This window comes from Panicum virgatum, chromosome 2K (assembly GCF_016808335.1).
Source record: "Panicum virgatum strain AP13 chromosome 2K, P.virgatum_v5, whole genome shotgun sequence".
NCBI classification, from domain to species: Eukaryota; Viridiplantae; Streptophyta; class Magnoliopsida; order Poales; family Poaceae; genus Panicum; species Panicum virgatum.
Window position 1 is genome coordinate 8,258,797 of NC_053137.1, and position 7,828 is coordinate 8,266,624.

Here is a 7,828-nt window from a genome sequence, read left to right on the forward strand (position 1 = left end):
GCTGGCCGACTTCTGCCATAGCGAAGCGAAGGCCCGAGCAAAACCAACGGCAGGACCGAAGCGATTAGAGTTCAGTACATATATCCTCGATTAGTGTTTACTCTATTATTCTCTTATAAGCCGTCATACGGCATTGTAACCCAAAAAAACTCTTGATAATAGTGAGAAGTGTTGCTGGCTAACGCCTGTGGTTTTTCCCCTTCACATTGAAAGGGTTTTCCATGTAAAATTGTGTGTCTCCGCTGTAATTGATCTTACTTGTTTCATCGTTTAGTCGCCGTTACTTGGAACAGATCCCGGCCATGCGCCGGCGCCACGCCGACAACACCGTTGGCCGCACCGCCTCCTACCTAGCTACCTCGCTCGCCGCGGCGCGCACCCGGCAGCGTCGCACCACCACGATCAAGACAGAAGACCAATAGACCATCCTCCCACGCAGCACAACGGACACCCACTGTTCACTCCGTTCATCTGACCTCACAGCAACCTACCTCTCCACGGCGGGTCTGGCCGGCCGATGGCGGCGTGGATGTGGCAGCAGCAACGATCATGCACGCCCGGCCCGCGGCGAGCCTGGCCTATACCGTTACCGCGGCGACGCTGCTTTCGAGCTGCGAGGTGCCTGTCACAGTCGCCGCTACTGGCAGGGGTGGGGAGGCTCTCTCGGCCCATGGCTTCCCTCGCCGCTGGTCTCTTGTCGCCGCTACCAAGGCTGGACGGTGTTTCATCCACCGACCGGGTGGACGATATTTCATTTACCGTCCACCCTGGGTGGTTGTGAGCCTTTCGATTCTCAATCGATGGCGGAGATTAAGAAGGTAGACCCAGTACAAACGGGACGTTGACTGCACCGAGCGCTCACATGCCCTCTCGTCGTCCTGGCCCGCTGCTCCTCCGGCCTCTACGCCACCTCCGGCGAGCTCCGATCCCGCCCTAGATTGAGTTCAGTGCTAGCTGCCGTCATCCTGCTGCTCTGCTTCGCGGCCCTTGCTGCCGCCGTCCGGCGACGGCGAGCTCCTGAGGGCCGAGCGAGGCTTGCACGGCGCGCACGCCTGGTTACTAATTAAATAGCTCTCGACTCTCAAGCGGATTCGCCGCCGCCGCCCGGCTTAACGTCGGCGGGTTTATGGACAGCATCTCAAGGGAACTGAACTTGGGAATCCAAACCATGGCGTCGCGTGTCCGTGTGATGCATCTCTACTACGGTGCCGATGGCCACTTGCTCTGAACAAGTCATGGAACGGAAAGCATCTATCAGAGTCTGAACATACACAGGCATTGATTGTGCTTGATTGCTGTCTGCACAGCTCCCATTTCCAAATGCACGTTATTCAACCTTTTTTTTTTTGGTTCCATCAGGTCTTGATTGTGCTCCTGCAAATTCTTCTCTTCTATGAATTTGATGTGCTCATGTGCACCGACTCTTCTTCGCTCTACTTGTGCCTGTCGCTGCAAAAGTCCAGTGTCAAACTAGTACTTCTGTAGTATTGTCTAGTCCAAATGGTGACCATCACAATCTTTGTCCTATAGTGAGCAAGCATGTCTTTCTATCTCTGCAGACTCGAGGTTCCAGGCTTACATATGGATGCTTCCATCACATCTCATGTACCCAGTCTTGGTCATGATAACAGCTAGTGTGGCGGTGACAATCGCCACCATGCGTGGCAAAAGCTTGAAATACATGCAACTGGCAACTGCAGAGGCAGCGGCAGCAATGCTCACTTCTTAATGAAGTAGATGGGTGTTTTTTTTCCTAGTAATAACTTGGACACTTGAATCAGATGCTAATCCGGTTACAGTTACGTGTCGTAACTCATGAGCACCCACACTGTTGCTGTACCACAAAAGCACGGGCAGATGCAGAGGCAGGAATTCAGAGCTCAAGTGCAAAAGAGTTCATCAGAATGTTCTCAATGATTCAGTGCTCAAGCATGCGAAGAGTAACCGTCAAAGTTCTGAACATATACAGGCATATAACTCACTCTGAGTTGAACAGTCACTCCGACTTTGCTGGTTGCTTTTGCACTGGTAGGGAGCTCCATGTGCATGTTGTTCAACGTTGCTTGGTTCTAATGGATCCTGATGACGCTCTTGGAATAATTATTTCTTCTACGAATCCCATGTACTCTGACTCTTCTTCAGTATAATTGTGCCTGTTGCTGCAAAGTTCAGTGTCAAACTAGTTCAGTTTTGCCGCTACGGAAGCCAAGTTCTGCATGAAGGTTAAGCTTATTCTGTTAAAGGCAAAGCAAAGCAATATTGCAGCTATGGAAGTGTGGCTAGCTTCTCAGTGTTGTAATTTGTTTAGATGGACTCACTCTTGTTTCTTCGCTCTTCTTCTTTTTCTACTCTTTTAGCTTTCTATGTTTCCTTTTGTACTAGTCTGTTGAATTTCTTTTTTCTAATAAATATAGACATGAGTTAGTTTCCTTTTCACTCTGGTTTGCAGTGATCCATTCCAGACATGAGTTAATTTCCCACAAACAGTTGCCGATTCTGTTTTTTTTTTTTAAAAAAGAGCTTATTTTTATGAACGAACTAAAAAAGAGCTTATGGAAATAACTTTGCTTTTGCTTATTGGTGAACTCCGCAGCGTTGTCTGAATCTGTAGGAACAGGCAATTTTCAGGAATTGTTCAGCAAGTCAGTTGGTGTGCTCATTTTTCAGAGGTCTCTCAGTCAGTTGCAGCAATCTAAATCTCTGAGGTCAGGCCAGCAGCAACTATGTTATCCTAAACTCTGCTTTTCTATCACGTTGATGCCCAACGTTTAATTCCTGAAACTGCTATCTCCATGGCCCAATGGCATCCCATGCATGCACTGGTCGCTGGCCGGCATGCACACGAGCCCTAGTCCATGCGGCTCACCTCTGAATCTCGGCCGTGCGCCGGCGCCACGCCGACGCCGTACGCTGCACCGCCGCGGCAGTAGAAACGGCGGCGACGCTGCTTACGAGCTGCGAGGTGCCTGTCGCCGGCGCCGCTACTGGCAGGGGTGGGGAGGCTCTCTCGGCTCCCCGCCATGGCTTCCCTCGCCGCATCGCAGCTGACCAACGGGCGGCACTAGCCTCACCTCGCCTCGCTGTGACCAAGGGTGGACGGTGTTTAATCCACCGACCGGGGTGGACGGTATTTCATTTACCGTCCACCCTGGGTGGCTGTGGGCCATTCGATTCTCAACCGATGGTCGAGATTAAGCGAGGGAGACCCAATACAAACAGGACGTTGACTGCACTAAGCACTAGATTGCCCTCTCGTTGTCCTGCCCCGCTACTTCGCCGGCCTCTCCACCGCCTCTGATGAGCACCGATCCCGCACTAGATTAAGTGCTAGCTGCCGTCATCATGCCGCTCTGCTTCGCCGCCGTCGGGCGACGGCGAGCTCCGGAGTCCGACGACGCCACAAAATAAAGCACGGGCAGATGCCAAGGAAGGAATTCAGAGCTCAAATGCAAAAGAGTTCATCAGAATTTGCTCAATGATTCATGTCATGTTTAGTTTCCAAAAAATTTCCTACAATACCATCACATCGAATCTTCAGACATATATATGCATGGAGCATTAAATGCTGTTGAAAAAAAATAACTCATTACACAGTTTAACGATAAACAACGAGATGAATCTTTTAAGACTAATTAATATATAATTAGATATTTATTGCCAAATAATAACAAAAGTACTACAGTTCCCAAAAAAATTTGCGAACTTAACAAGGCCTCGGTGCTCAAGCATGCCAACAGACCGATGATTTTGCTACTCCGGATTAAACTCCAGCAACGAAAAGAAAACAAAAATAAATGTGAATTACTCCAGCTTCCAAGCTAAGCTATGAAGGCAAGCGCATCATGTCAGATGAATCCTGTGCCAAACACATTACATCACTATGAAGGCAAGCTATGATTTGTGTCTTTGTCTTCGTTAAGTAAGACTGGGGGCCCTTCCCTCTAAACTCTAAAAAAATGATTTGTGGTCACAGAAAAGAATGTGTTTGTGATGACAATGAAATATAGTGATGCAAATTTATTTGCTCACTAATATTTACTCTCCAGTAGCCATATATATGAAAATAAATATGTAATGATAAATCGTCAAAAGAAAAAAAAAGTCTAGGCCGTGGAGCCTACTAGCTGGTTTGGGCAGGCCACAGGCCACCTCCTCGAGAGCGATAGATGGACACCTCTGTGTGTGGTGGCCACAAATCGAAGACACTCCGAGGTCCATCAATGGCGTACCTGTCCGCCTGCCCGAGGTTGCCACACACACCACACAATCACAAAATGGTCAAACGTCTTCGTCCTCCCTCGCTCACAACTGACCTACTATAAGGCATAAGCTGTACATGTAGCTTCGGCTGATCGGCGCGCACAGATCGACCAAGCGTCGGCGATAAGCCCCAACCCCAACGGCCGGCCGATGTGTCGTCTCCTGCTGCTCCTGCTCCTCCTCGCCGCCGCGGTGCCGGCCAATGCGTCCGCCGCCGCCGCCGAGCCTCCCCCGGCGTCGGCGATGGCCCCGTGGCCGGAGCAGTACCACGCGGTGGTCCTCACCAACCTGACCGCGCGCGGCGGGCGGCTGCAGGTGATCGATATCTACTACGACTGGCCCCGCGGGCGCGACCTCAACCTCGTCCGCCTCCAGCTCCCCGGTGCCGGCGAGCCGCCGCTATGGAACGTCGAGTGGGCCAACGGCACCTCCTACCTCTTCGACGCCGCGTCCTGCCAGACCTACACCTTCGCCGTCGGCCTCCTGCCGCCCGACTGGAAGAAGGCCGGCGGCGGCGCCGCCTACCTGGGCCGCGCGCGCGTCGACGGCTTCGACTGCCACGTCTGGTCCAACTTCGTCTTCGCCCGCTACTACGAGGACGTCGCCACCGGCCGCCCCGTCGCCTGGAATTTTGGTACTCCTCCTGCTACCTGCGAATTCAATCCCGTCTCGCGATCTTGTCGTCTCGATCGATCTCCTCCATGGATCAGAGTGATAGCTTCGTTTGGCAGGGATGGATGAGCGGCACGTGCTGAGCTTCGAGCCGGGGGGTGTGCTGGAGGACTCGTCCATGTGGCAGGCGCCGGCTTACTGCTTCGATGGCAGCAGTAATGGCGGCGACGGCGACGCCGCAGGTGGAGTTGAGGCGGCCAGGGCAGCAGGGCCGATCTAGTGAACAGCATGATCAGGTTCGCCAGGCCTCCGGCCGCAGCTGCAGCATCTGCATCGTTTGATCAGTGAGACGTGAGGTCTTGAGCCTTGGTGATTGACTGAAGAGAGACTTTCTGCGGTGACACACCTATCTGAAGGAGAATGTTAAGAAGTCTTTTGTCCAAATCTATCTATCTATTATCTTAATATAACAGGGTTAAAAGAAGCCACCACGTTCGCCGAGAGAGTCTAGAAATATCACGTTAATCTAAAAAAGAGAAGAATATACACCGTCGGATTTTATGAAGATCTAACGGTCTGAACTAACACAAAGAGTCCATATCAAATAAAATAGGGTCTAAAATTACCACATTAATTCAAAAAAAAGAAAAATGTAAACCGTTGGATATTGTGAAGATCTAACGGTCCGAATTAACATAAAGAGTCCATATCGAATACGACCAATAAACATAATAAACATGTATGTTTGGCTGATGGGTTCAATTGGAAAGCTACTACTCCTTGACGAGATTGGCATGGGCATGTCTCTCGCAATCTACTTCTGCTCGCCGACCAGGCCCACCTCGGCCTCATCTCCATCACCTTCCTTCCTGAACACAGCCTGGCATGGCATGCACAACCTCGAGGCCTCGAGAGCTCTTCCTTCACTCCGTTACTGAGCTCCAGCTCCTCGGCTGGGAGAGCTCAGCCATGGGATTAGGCTTGGTTGGGTGCAGATGGAGAGGTAGGACAAATTAAAGGTGATCGATCTATCCTATCCTTATCAATTTTCTCATACAAAATAAAAAAAATTAGGAACTCCATGTACAACCCGTGTCGTGACCACGCAAGCATAGTATTAATTGTTTGGTTTTCAATTAGGATTCGAAATGATTTGTTCGGATTTTGATTAGGATTCGGATTGATGGACATGGAATCATTACTTACTTTAGAAATAGTAGAGATAGAGATTCACATATATTTGGCAAGTCAAACAGATACCACCAAGAATTTAAAGGAGATATAACTATTAGTTGATCAAGATTGTAAACATACGTACTGCACAAACCAAAAATTCTAGGATGGCTACTTGACATAAATTAAGGAAGAATGCTAGGAGCATATTCCGGTGACATTGGCTTCAAGAATACCATTGATGATGTCGGCATAAACTGGTGGAGTAACTCACGTTCAACAGCTGACTGCCACACCGGGTTGGATTAGCGGTGGAAATTGAGTAGGAAAAAAAAAGCTATGTCCGCGATGATAATACGTGTCACTTAGAACGAAACACTATCATGGCCAAACAGCGGCGATTGGCAATGTCCCAGATGATTTCAATGGTGAACCTCTCTAGGTGCGCTGCGCCAAGCCAAGAGGCAAAACCATAGTTCGCCCAGGCTAAATCTGCCTAGGCGAACGACGATGAGCTCTTCCTCCCTTATGATTTATATTTTAAACCTCTCCAGGTGCACTGAGTCAAGTCAAGAGGTCATCATAGTCAGCCAGGCGGAATCTGCCTAAGAGCACGACAGCTTACCATATATGATACGTGTCCGCGAGCTTTGCCGAATACGCCACTTCTTGAAAATCTACGTAACAGATATCAGAAAGACGCTAACCATCATGAGATATTGGCAGCCGCATGGGCATCACACTACAACAAACTACAATTTAAAATTTCAAAATTCTAAAAGAACAAGTCCATATCCAATACAACATCAACCAAGAGACTAGCAATTATGTAATTTTTATATCACGTTGATGAAGAGAGAAGAAGCTACAATTATATAAATATTATTTTCTAATCAGATTGCTTTGCATCTTGATGAGAGAGAGGCCTAGATATATATAATCGGCTATTTTTTATCCTTACCACTTGCGATTACCTTGGTAGGCTTCAATAATGCCATCAAGATTGCAAGCAAAGACATACAAAACAGCTAGAAAATTGAGGATCGAAGGAGCTAACCATGGATGATGAGTCATTAACAACATGAATTGTTTGCGCAACAAATCAAGTTGATGATCTACCAAGCGAGCTTGCCACATTCACAATTCAAGTGGAGACAATTGATTGATTGGCATAAGAGATCAAGCTGCAAGTTAAGGCAGAGCACAATTTTGAGATTGACCAAGGGGAAAAAATATTGCAACTTCCATGTACACGCACAACTGAACTAAAACATAGAGGCTGCAAAACAACTAGGATCAAAAAGAAAATAGAGAAAAACGACAGCATGGCGTGGCTATGGTAGATATGTGATGTGATTTCAATCTAGCAAATGATAAAAGAGTGTTTGATGTCAAGAGGGTCAAAATAAAATCAGTTGATGATTATGGAGAAAACCAGTGCATTGACCTTGAAGAAGAATACAGTAACATTCGGAGAAGACCTCCACGGTCAAAAGATAGAAAACATGAGAGACAAGGGCAAAGAGATTTAGAAAGCAATTAGAGAGTGCTCAACTTGGTGAGCTCAATGATAATGAATTTAAGGGAATGAGGGCACGACAAGGACAAGCTTTATGCCTTCATTTTCGAAACCGAGACGTGATTAACTTAGTCGGAAGGTTGAGTATCACCCTAACACAGCCTAGCACCGTTATTGCTGCCGAGGCATGGCAATCACCACCAGCGATTTTTACGAAGCACCAAGATGGTGATGTCTCCATGTTAGTAAGCATTGTTATCAGTG

The 7,828-nt window shown here is 48.3% G+C and overlaps 1 pseudogene; it reads left to right on the forward strand.

The window, feature by feature from the left end:
- Positions 1–4,237: 4,237 nt before the first annotated feature.
- Positions 4,238–5,320, forward strand: LOC120664827 (annotated as a pseudogene).
- Positions 5,321–7,828: the final 2,508 nt, after the last annotated feature.